Consider the following 11,630-nt stretch of genomic DNA (forward strand, 5'->3'; position numbering starts at 1 on the left):
GACTTAGTCTTGTGTTTATGTTAATTATGCTTTATGGTTATAATTATTGTGAGTTTGGTTTTGGGTCGGGTTTCTTTCCGCGGTGGGTCGGAAGCACTGAAACCCAACATTTCCTGGATGGCATCAAACAAAAAAAATTCTTTAGTAATAAAATAGATTTTGAACACACGAGATTATTTAGAAATAATAAGTTGTAGTATGATGCGGAGTATATATATCTCATTCACATGTACTAAAGTTTAAAAAAGCTAATATAAGTAGTTAATTGGTACATAATATAGGCCGGGATAGGGAAATTTACTCAATGAATTAGCAATTAAATATGAAATAAATAATAAGAAGGTTGTATCTAACACATTTTAATTTGTACACGTTTAATAAAATGTTATGATTTTTCTTAAACAATTGTTATTGTTACTATATTATCTCTGGATCAACCGGGGAAGTCGCATACGAAATTCATGTGCACTCAATGAATATAATTTTTTTAAGCACCTTAAAAAAAATGGGATTGGGTAGATTGTTTTTTTAAAAGATATACATCCTTTTTTCGTTCTTTTTTTTTTCTTTTTTTTTTTTTTTTTTTTTTGTAAACAAGTTAATAGAAAAGTATTTATTATGTTTTGCATGCAAGAATCTAATTTTGGATTGTTTATTATGTAATTTTTAAAGTTAACACTGTTTCCCATGATGAAAGTTTTTGCTTTATCAATTTTCACATCAACGGCTAATCCACAATGTTTACCTAAAGCACATGAGGGGATAATTTATTAATTTATGTAGGTTTTTTTTTTTTTTTTTTTTTTGTGCACAAGCTAACTTTCTATGCAATTTTAATCATTTTTAATCAATCTTTTGTAAAACCCCAACTACAAAATCCTTGAAACAATCAAAGAAACAAAAATGTCTAGTATATGCAAATATACTCTAATATTCTATTCTATAATCTATACCACAAATTATAAACACAAATTATGTAACCGTCAAATAAATTTTAATAAATTTTACAATTTATTATTATTATTATTATTATTATTATTATTATTATTATTATTATTATTATTATTATATTGAAGGATAGCTATTATTATTATCATCATCATTATCATCATTATTCTATATTGAAGGATAGCTATGTAGATAATAGTTGTTGCTTAAGATTATTTTGTTTTTTACATGATTATTTAGTAACAACTGTTTGATTAGTTTTACTTTTTGTAATTATAACATAACTTGGTAACATAAGAATATTGTAGTAACCATGTAAATGTTACAGTCAATGAAAAAATAATGTAAACCACATTTCTTGTAACAAGTCCATTTGTAATCATGGTTTCAGGGTATAGTCTGCAAATTGCTAATATAAATAGTTAATTTTACTTAAATTTAGTAAACGCTAATATAAATAGTTAATTTTTTTTATAATATAGGTCGGGATAGGAGTTTTGACTCATTTAATTAGCAATTGATTAGTATCTAACATATTTTAATTTAAACATGATAAATGAAATAATATGATTTTACATAAACAATTGTTATTGTTACTAAATAAATATATATCTATGTATCAGCCATGAACGTCGCAAGGACTGAAAATTAATTACCCGTTCAAGTTCACAATCTAGTTTGGAAATTTGTCGAAATCTTAATACAAGAAATGAATGACGTTATTTCAATATAAAGTATATATTATCCAAATTGATATCATATACCGGAAATTAATTAACCGTTCACGATCAATTGTTAAATCTAGAAAAACGAGATAAGTGCAGTAAAATTGATTTAATTAAATTAGAGAAATGTTATAATTAAATTGATCATGGTGGATTGTTAAACATAAAATCGAACTTGTTTGACCAGTGAACATGCTCGCAAATTGAAAATTCTAATTACTTCATCGGAAAAATCGTCAGCGTTGGATTTCGTCATCTTCTCCGATGTCCTATTCATCTTATCTGACGTCCTGTTCATCTTAATCTGTATAATGGTTGTGATAATATCATTGATAAATTAATAGAAATTTCAGGAAAAAAAAAAACAAATAAATTTGTGCATTTAATGTTGTTAGGCGCCAAGATTTTCGCCAGCCATTTTCCTGCTTATAGAGATCGTTGGGTGCCATTAAGGGTGAAATTTTCCCCCCTTATTTTCCCTCTTCTTTTTTTGGCTTTTATTGGTTGGAATTTCACTTTCCCATATACTTTTATTACTTCACATTCTCCACCTTAATTCCCGTGATTTTCCTTCAAAAGTGACAAACAGAAGAGGACAAAGGGAATACTATTTATAAGGCATACTTTGACTAATGTTTGTAATTTATAATAATAAAATTATAGTACTGTGGATACTGATTGGAATCATCTCAATAAATAGATTATTAATTTAAATTTTTTATTATTTATAGTTATTAATAATTAAAAATTATATTCATTAAAAATTTACATCAACATATTTGGTCTAGAGAAATAATGGAGCATGTAATAAAATACGAAAGGAGTAATTATTGAGTGTATTTAAAGGGGGTGTATGAGTCTGACTAGGAATGATAACGAATCAAATTCGGGTCGGATGGACTCGAATCCGAATCCGCTTGATCCGAGTCCGACCCGACTCATATTTCTTGGCATCTGAATCTGGTTCGTTTATTTGGACGTTCGATAAAATCCTCCCCGTTTGTGTGATATACTAATAATTGCTTATATTTTCTCTAATAAACTTTATTTCTTGCATCATATTGGTCGGATTCGGATCCGAAATTAGACTTTGTGGAAGGTCCAAGTCCAATAAGCCGCCTCCTATTTGGATGCGAATCTTTTTAGTTGGATTCGAAGTCGGACTAATTTTTCACAGATCGATTCATATCGGACTTTTTCTTTTAGATCAAATTGAATTTGAATCGAAATCGAATTGAATTGCCATCCTTAAGCTTGACTAGAGCTTAGAGACTCTAATCACATAAAAGCCACACTTCATATTCTTTTTTCAAACAAAAATAAAATCACTTCCCCTGAGACCTTTATCAATAATAATTGGTTTTAAGTAATAAATAAAGGAACATAAGTTTTAATATGAATTAAAATCTTTTAGTATAATTAATTTAATCTCCATTCAAAATAATTTAAGTTCATCAGAAGGAGTAACTGAGTGAATAAGACATGCCTTAAATTCACATGATATTAATTTGATGAATGGGAATTATTTTTACTAAAATTAAATTATTTTTACTGAAATTAAATTATATTTATTAAAACTATATCAACAACTATCATTAAATAAGATATTTTTACTAATTCACTACTAAATTTGTTCTTCAATTATTATTATAAATTTTTTTTAAGAACGAATAATGAGTAAAATTAATTTAGATTTAGATGGTATAAAAAATTACTCATAATTTTAATCATTAAAAATCAATTTGATCGATACATGTAATTCACCATAAATATAAATCAATAACTACAAATACAAAAATGAATTTCTTTAATATTATGGCTTTTAAAAACATCCCCTCCCTAATAATTGACAGAAAAAGTAGGCTACTCTCGTCATTTTGTCTGCATTAATATCGCATTATCACTTAAAACTTAAACACAATTAATACCCTCATAATAGTGTTAAAATCTCTACTCTCATCATTTTGTTTGAATTAATATCGCATTATCACTTAAAACTTAAACACAATTAGTACCCTCATAATAGTGTTAAAATCTCATCCTTAAAATCAAATGGGATGAACGTGCAATGCTATCGACATATTCCAAAGGGTCACAACCCTACCCGACTACCTTATCACCAATATCCCTATCTACTTCTTGACCTTAGGATATATATAAAGAGATTTTATGTAGTCGAGGTCTTTATACTACACATATCTAACATTAAGGGCCTGTTCACGTTTACTGAATTGAGTTGAACTGAATTGAGCTGAATTGAACTGATTGGAGTTGAACTGAACTGAATAGAGATGGAATGAATATTTTATAAGAGAAGGAAATTAGGAGCTGAACTGAACTGATAGAAGCTGAACTGAATTGAACTGAACTAATTACAGCTGAACTGAACTGAACTGAACTGAAATTAAGCTGAAGTGAACAGATCCTAAGTGACCCTTTCTTACACAAACAACTTGAGCCATGCTAGATTTTTGTCAATTGCAATCCCTTACATTATTGTTGTTCAAATGTTGAATTGATTGGGAACCACTATGGACCAAAGACTTTTGATCTCCGATCTTGAGTGTCACCGGAAAAACTTTAACCTATTATAATTAGTTTTTTTCCGGCTTGTAGAATAAGTTTTTAATTTATTAAAGAGAAGCAAATACGCGAAATCAAACAAAAAATCATTAAGAATAGGAAATTTTGCAAAAAAAAACCACCTTTTATAAGTAGTTTTTTACAAGAAATCACCTTATAAATTTTATTTTGCAATGATACACCTTAATCAAATTTTTTTTGCAATGCCACACCTTTGGCCGGAAAAGAGGGTTTGACCCTGTTTCTAGGCATTGACTCGACACGTGCGAGCCACGTGACCTCTTAAAGCCACTCTCCAACTACACCACCCACCAGAACGCCACCAAATAGAGTGGTTTCGGTGGTGGTGGGTGGGTAAGGCGGTTTTGATGGGTGGTTAAGGCGGTCTCGGTGTCATGATGTATCACCCCTTTTGTCTAGTAACGGTATTGACCTTGCTGACAAATCTTTACAAGTTCATCCATAGTTCTGATTCATGTTCTCCATACGTTCCTCAGCTGAGAAGTCAATACCCTATGTTTCAACTGTGCCAAAGAATCAAACAGGCTATGCCAGAAAGAGAAAAGGGAGATAACTGGAACCAACATATGATTATGAATAATTGATTAAGCAACGGAAACATCTGGCCAGAAAAGGATTCAAACGATAATGGGCAAAATATGTATACAATTGATTTCTATTGCCATATATTTCCTTTCTCAGCCCTTTCCTTTCCGTTTAATCTGTCAAGTGTCAACACATTACATAATTCTCCCCCGAAAATTTTACAAATCAGCTCTTCTTGAATCATTAACAGAACACTTATTCCCAACTCTTCTTCGAAATTCAGCAAAATCAATGATATCCCCAGCAAGACCACCTTCATCATTAACAATTCTAGCAATGAGACCAACAATGGGTAATGAACCAATAACTTTGTTTACAAAACTAGAAATTGGGTTAGTGTTTTCAATATATGCTCTAATTACTGAGAAATTTGTTCTTCCATTTGAATGATTTAAAGTTGGGGGTATTCTGAGTTTTCTGGGGTTTATAGAATTGTTGATAATTTGACGGAAAGTTCGATTATTTTGGGTGGTGATGGTGGTGGTGTAGGAGTGTTTTGCTGAGACTCGGGTAGGAGAGAGAGTCACTGCTATGGTTTTTGATCTTTTGAGAGGTTGAGATTTCTCCAGGTATATGGTAGTAGCCTAATAGGATAGTATTCCCTCCGTTCCAAATTACTCACAACAGTTTGACATTTTGCACTATTTTCACATTTTAGTTTGACCATTTTTTTAACTATTATATGAAAGTCAATGTAGTCATGTAAGATGTTGGGTCTATTTTAATGTATAGTTTCCTAATATAAACTTTTTATACTCCGTAACTTAGATAAATATTTAATAAAATATATCAACGGTCAAACATGTGCATCGACAAACGTATCCAGTCAAAATGTTGTAAGTAAATTGGGACAGAATGAGTATACAATTAGTGCTTAAGTGCAACTAGGAGCATAGTTGCTATTTATTTGGAATACATATAGGAGAGCTAATTGATAAATTCACATTATTTTTTTTTGATTTTTTATCATTTCAATGGTACTTTGAATGTACCATTATACTTACAGTTGTATTTTTAATATACTATTATATATGTAATTTATATTACTAGAGTATAGGTTGTTTTAGTAGTACTATTTATAGCTATTGTAGGTAACAGTGGTACAATATTTGTAACACTAGAAAGAAAAAAATGCATTGCTCTTTTGTCTTGTAGCTACTATTTACATGTCATGTAAATAGCAGCTATGCGCGAATACTTAACCGCTTTTTTCGGAGGGCTATCCAATTCCTAATCACTTTTTATTTATTATGATCATCTTTAATTTAATATAATCATTGTTAGAACTCTTACAATGCTTATATTATCTGAGAGTGAGAGATAACTCAAGTGGTTAAAACTTTTCTCCTGATTCCATGTGATAAGAGACCAGATTTTTCAATAACAAGTGTCTTTGATTTTAACAAGAAAATAATAGGCAGAGTAGTTAGCGGTACCTAAGAGACCAGTTAATTAAAATAGGTGATCTCTTTTTTTGTCAGTTTCTTTTTTAGGTGGAATGAGTGTACAACTGTACCTCTGTGTACCCCTTGGATCCGCCACTGAGCACTACTCCCTCCGTTTTTAAATACTTGCTTCATTTCTCCATGCGTGGAGTTTTAGGAGAAATTAGGAAAAGTAATAAAATATGGAGGTAGTGGGGTAGGTGGAAGAATAAAAAATTGTTTAAAGTAAAAGTAGTGGAGAGAATTAAAAGAAAAAGAATATAAAATTAATAAATTTGATTTATGTTGGGTCCATTAGGTGAGAGAAATTAATTAAATATTGTAAAAGATATCCAAATAAAGAAATAGAGCAAATATTTAAAAACGACCGGAAAAAGAAAGAGGAGAGAGTATCTTACAACACGAGTGGATAATGAATTCCCTTTGAATATATTCGATGCCATCCCCAAAAATACAAAAGGATATTCCGAGTTAATTGATTATGAGGCACATTGAACTGCTTAAGATTACCAATCTTAATTTGGAATTGAACCTGTCAATTGATTAAGCGAAGAAAGATTCTCCAAAACATTATTTGGTATTCATTAATTCAACCCTAGGAAAGTTGGTATAATCAACTTTAATTTGGGAAAATCACTCTATGTAAGGTATAATAATCATGTTCTACCTAATTAGATTTTTCTATATACATCGGGTTTATTTTAGAATTTTTACCATATCCCTACCTTATAAAAAGTGGAAAGATACTCTTATGAACAGTGCGAAGACAATTATACCCCTACAAAATGTTTAGTTACATGTTTGCCCCTCTTTAATATATACATTCTTCCTCCTTTGGCTTTGTCTGGTTCATCTTCTCCATTCAAGACTCAATAAAGTTTATTCGTTTTTCATCCTCTCTTCTCTAATATCCTGGCACACATCTTCTGTATTATCCTCTCCTTCACTTTGGTCATTTTCTACCCTAAAATTTAGACTTTATTTGATTTTTAATTTTAATTTTTTGATTTAAAATATTATAAAAGATGATCTGAATGTTAAATTTGGGTCCAAATCATTTGATCAATGAACCGTGCTCATCAAATTAACAATCGAAAGACTTTTGGTGTACAAGTTTATAATTCGTGCGAGTGTTGAAGAACGTATTTGTTAAAATGATATTTTGATAATAATCGGTTGAATTTCGTTTTAATTCCTGATGTTGGTTTATATATTTGATTTTTTGGGTTTAGGCGTTGCCGAATCAACAAAATGTTGATTACTCAAGCTTCAATCTTGTTCTTATTGGTGATGGTGGACTGGTGGTATAGGTAATTTTTCTATTCCGGTTAATTTTGAAAAATTATGAAAATGTTGATTAGGTGGTATTTCATAGGGATGTGAGTTAGGATCAAAGAAATAAGATTAAAATGTATATTTAAAGTGTAGGTTATTGCTGATATTTTTTGTTAAAGAAAGTTATTGCTGAAATTTTGTTTATACTGCAGAGAAAAAGTTCATCAGAATGCATAACTTGTTTTTATTTTTCAATGTTAATGTTTAATTTAATTGTTTCTTGCAGGCTATTACTTCTACTGGGACGAAGAAGGGCGAGTTGTATGTAGCTCCTCTTTTGTGTATATTTCAGTACCTTATGAAGAAAATAGATAATTATAACTTAAAGCTAATTATATGCCGAGGTTATAGTTATAAATTACAATATATAAATATGTCAAGAATTTTTGTAAATTACTCCGTATTATATCTATATTAGGGTACCATGTTGTACATGATTTTATTGTAATGAAAATGTTTATTCACTGCCTACCTATATAGGATTCTCTATATCAAGGTAAATATAATACAATTCCCTCACGATATAATATTCTTTTAACGAAATTCCAAACATTGCATGGATACGCAAATTGTTGTACCAAAATACAATATAATGGACACAACCCTAAGACATTAGCGCAAACTGCTATAACTCTCCCTAAAGAGCAAGCCATTTTACGTGCATGACCCTAAATATTAGCGCCAACTTCTATACTTCTGTTAAAGCTAGCAATTTCGCGCGCATCGCGCGCGTAGGACCCACTAGTTTAATGAAAAGTTGTTTTATTTACAGTTTGCAATATATCTATCTATATACTATTCTAAAATAGGGTACACTAACTCCAAATTTGACACGTGTCCCTGTTTTAGTTTTTTAGATTTTTTTTTTTTGTTTTTTTGTTTTTTAATTTGTCTATTGTTAGAATATATATAATTGTTAAAGATTCTATTTCTTGCCTATTATAAAAAAAATTCATGATACATATAAAATCTGATATATTTTACACATTAATATTGAATATTTTAGTTAAGATTAAGTTTAGTAAAGATATAATTGACTATATTAAAAGTAGATTATCACTCAAATACACTAATTTGTATAAATTATTTTATTTATAAAATATACTACGTATTATACTACCTCCACTTTAACCTTAAGAATAATTCGGGAAAACAAGGGTACAATTAAGTAGCAAATTAATTTTATAAAAGATGTTGAATAATATTTTTATACTTTAACTATATTAAACAATTTTAAATTCTACATACATAATCATAAAAAATAAATTCTTTGTTTTTATTCTTGTATGGACCTCAATATTATTGAATATATAGATTATCACTCATCTATCACTCAAGTATACTATTCCTTAAAATATATATTTTATAATATGTAATAATATTCTATCTTTTCATAGAATATAATATATTATTAGTAAAATGTTATTAAAAGATATGGAGTGATACATATAATTTATAGAAAAGATATCTTTATCCTATATTTTATCACTCTATATATAAAATCTATTATGTACTGTATTAAAAATCTCTTACAGTTTGGTAAAAGATTGACAAGTGATATTTTTTCTAACAATGATAGTCAATGATAGATTATGAATAGCTACAAATTATAAGTATTCTTGCATGTTTAGATTATAGTTTAGTTAATTAATGATATTATTCATAATATAGATTATCAATCATATATCATTCAAATATACTAATTTCCATAACACGTGGTCAAAATAAGAAAGTATGATAAGTGCATTTCCATATTTTTCATTTACTCGAATTTGATCATTTTACATATTTATACACTTATAAAAATTGTTTATACTTAATTATAGAAGGTGATCTGATTACTTTTCGCGAATCTTAGTCTAAAAACATGTAACATTAAAAAAAAAAAAATTACTACACTAAAAAAATCAATCAAAAAAATAATTAACTAAAAATTATTATCAGAATACTATATATAAAAATGATATACCGCTGATTAAAAATCGATCCCAAAATTATGAATTTTGATTGATTATTTGATATACTACGAATTGATTTTGATTGATTCAAAAATATTTTTTAATAGTAGTCTTTTGTTGATTGTGTTTTTTAAATATGTAAATTGTGAGCCAATTATGTTGATGTAATTATGTCAAAAAAAAATGTTGATATAATACTAATTTTCTACTGTATGATTTTACGTATATCATACCTATTTTATAAAAAATTTACATATGGTATATAATTCAATTTCACAAACTTTCATATGTGGCTAGCCACACCGTGCAGCTAGCCATATTATTTTTTAGGAAAAATTAGAAATAATCCCAACTTTCATGAATTTTTCTACAATGATCCCAACTTTGGATTATTCTGGAATAATTCGAACTTTGGGGGTTATTGTTTTTCTTTAATAAAAAAAAATTAATTTCAGCAAAAAATTTATTTAAGTTAAGCAAAAATAATTTAGTTCAGTAAAAATAATTTCATTTCAGCAAATATAAGGTGAAGTGAATAGAGCCTTAGGGCCTGTTTTCATACGTTTATTTTCAGTTCAGTTCAGTTCATCTCTAATCAGTACAGTACAATTCAGTTCAGCTTAGTTCAGTTCAGTTCAATTCAATTCAGTTTTAAGCTCTTATAACAACAACGACAATAATAATAATAATTAATAATAATAATAATAATAATAATAATTAATAATAATAATAATAATAATTAATAATAATAATAATTAATAATAATAATAATTAATAATAATAATAAATTAATAATAAAATTGTATTAATTAGAATAATAAAGAGAGTGGTATACAGTTGGAGGGGTTGGCTCTGTTTAATTTCGTTCCAACTTTTTCTTTTTTTTTAATTGTGGTAATTTTTCACAAAGTGTTTTGTGTTCTTTTGTCATAATAATATTTTATTTTTTAATTAAATAGTATATGTTTTTAAAATGTTTTGGGGTTTCATGTTTTTATTATATTTTCATAAATATTTTAATTATATAGTATATTTTTCTTAAATATTTTAATATGTATATTTGTATATACACATATGTATAATAATAAATAATCAAAGATCACTAATCCGTAGATAAAAATCACTAATTAATAAGTTCAGTTCAGTTCAGTTCAGCTCAGTTCAGTTCAGTTCAGCTCAGTTCAGTTCAGTTCAGTTCAGTTCAGCTCAGTTCAGTCAATGAGAACATGCCCTTAGAAGTTACTCTGTCAATATAATAGGGGTTAGTTTGTTAGTGTTATAGGAGTTACTCCATTTTTTTACAAGCGGTCACATGGTGTGAACAGCTGCATAGAAATTAAAATATGTTGTACTTTTTGTATATGTCGTCACGGGTGATATGTAATAATGTTATGCATTTTTTTTCTTCACTTACATGCTTGTATATTTAATTTTTTTTTATTTACTATTATATATATGCAATAAAATATTAAATGATTACATATAATTTAAAAAAAAAAACAGATAATCAAACAATTGACTAGCCTAAACTTCATTCTAAGGTTAAAATTTTAGAAAAAATTATAAAAATTATACTTTGTACCACTAAGTTAGTGGCTTTGTAGAATTCTAGACGGGTAAATTTTTGGTTGTAAAAGGTGCGATAGGTATGTGGTGATGATTAGGTGAATTCATCATGTAATAAAATTAAGGAAGTAAGTGATGGGATCAAATTAAAAATCCTATTTTTAAAAGTTTCATGTTAAAATTTGAGTGTTTTTTGAGGCCATAGAGGAGAGAAAAGATACAAAATTATTTGTGATATACAAAATACAATATACAATGATCATGTTATTATAATGGTAAACTTTTCCAAAAAATATATTGAGTTAGAGGATGGAGATAGTCATTTAAAAGACAAATATTTATATGTGGTTGTTTACATCGTGTGGCAGAGGTTTCTTGAGTTACTCGGTCAGGGGTTACTCGAGTTACTCAATCAGGGGCTACTTGATGGGTTCGATCATGGGTTACTTGAGGGGTTAATCGGT

The 11,630-nt window shown here is 28.2% G+C and overlaps 1 long non-coding RNA gene across 1 annotated transcript; it reads left to right on the forward strand.

Annotated features, from left to right (window-relative positions):
• Positions 1-7,154: 7,154 nt before the first annotated feature.
• On the forward strand, positions 7,155-8,138 carry LOC145572186 (uncharacterized). The gene is made up of 3 exons (XR_014096714.1): positions 7,155-7,258; positions 7,540-7,617; positions 7,869-8,138. It is a non-coding gene; the product is annotated as an uncharacterized LOC145572186 (long non-coding RNA).
• The last annotated feature ends 3,492 nt before the right edge of the window (positions 8,139-11,630 follow it).

Source organism: Chenopodium album, chromosome 12 (genome assembly GCF_948465745.1).
Source record: "Chenopodium album chromosome 12, dcCheAlbu1.1, whole genome shotgun sequence".
In the NCBI taxonomy this organism is placed as follows: Eukaryota; Viridiplantae; Streptophyta; class Magnoliopsida; order Caryophyllales; family Amaranthaceae; genus Chenopodium; species Chenopodium album.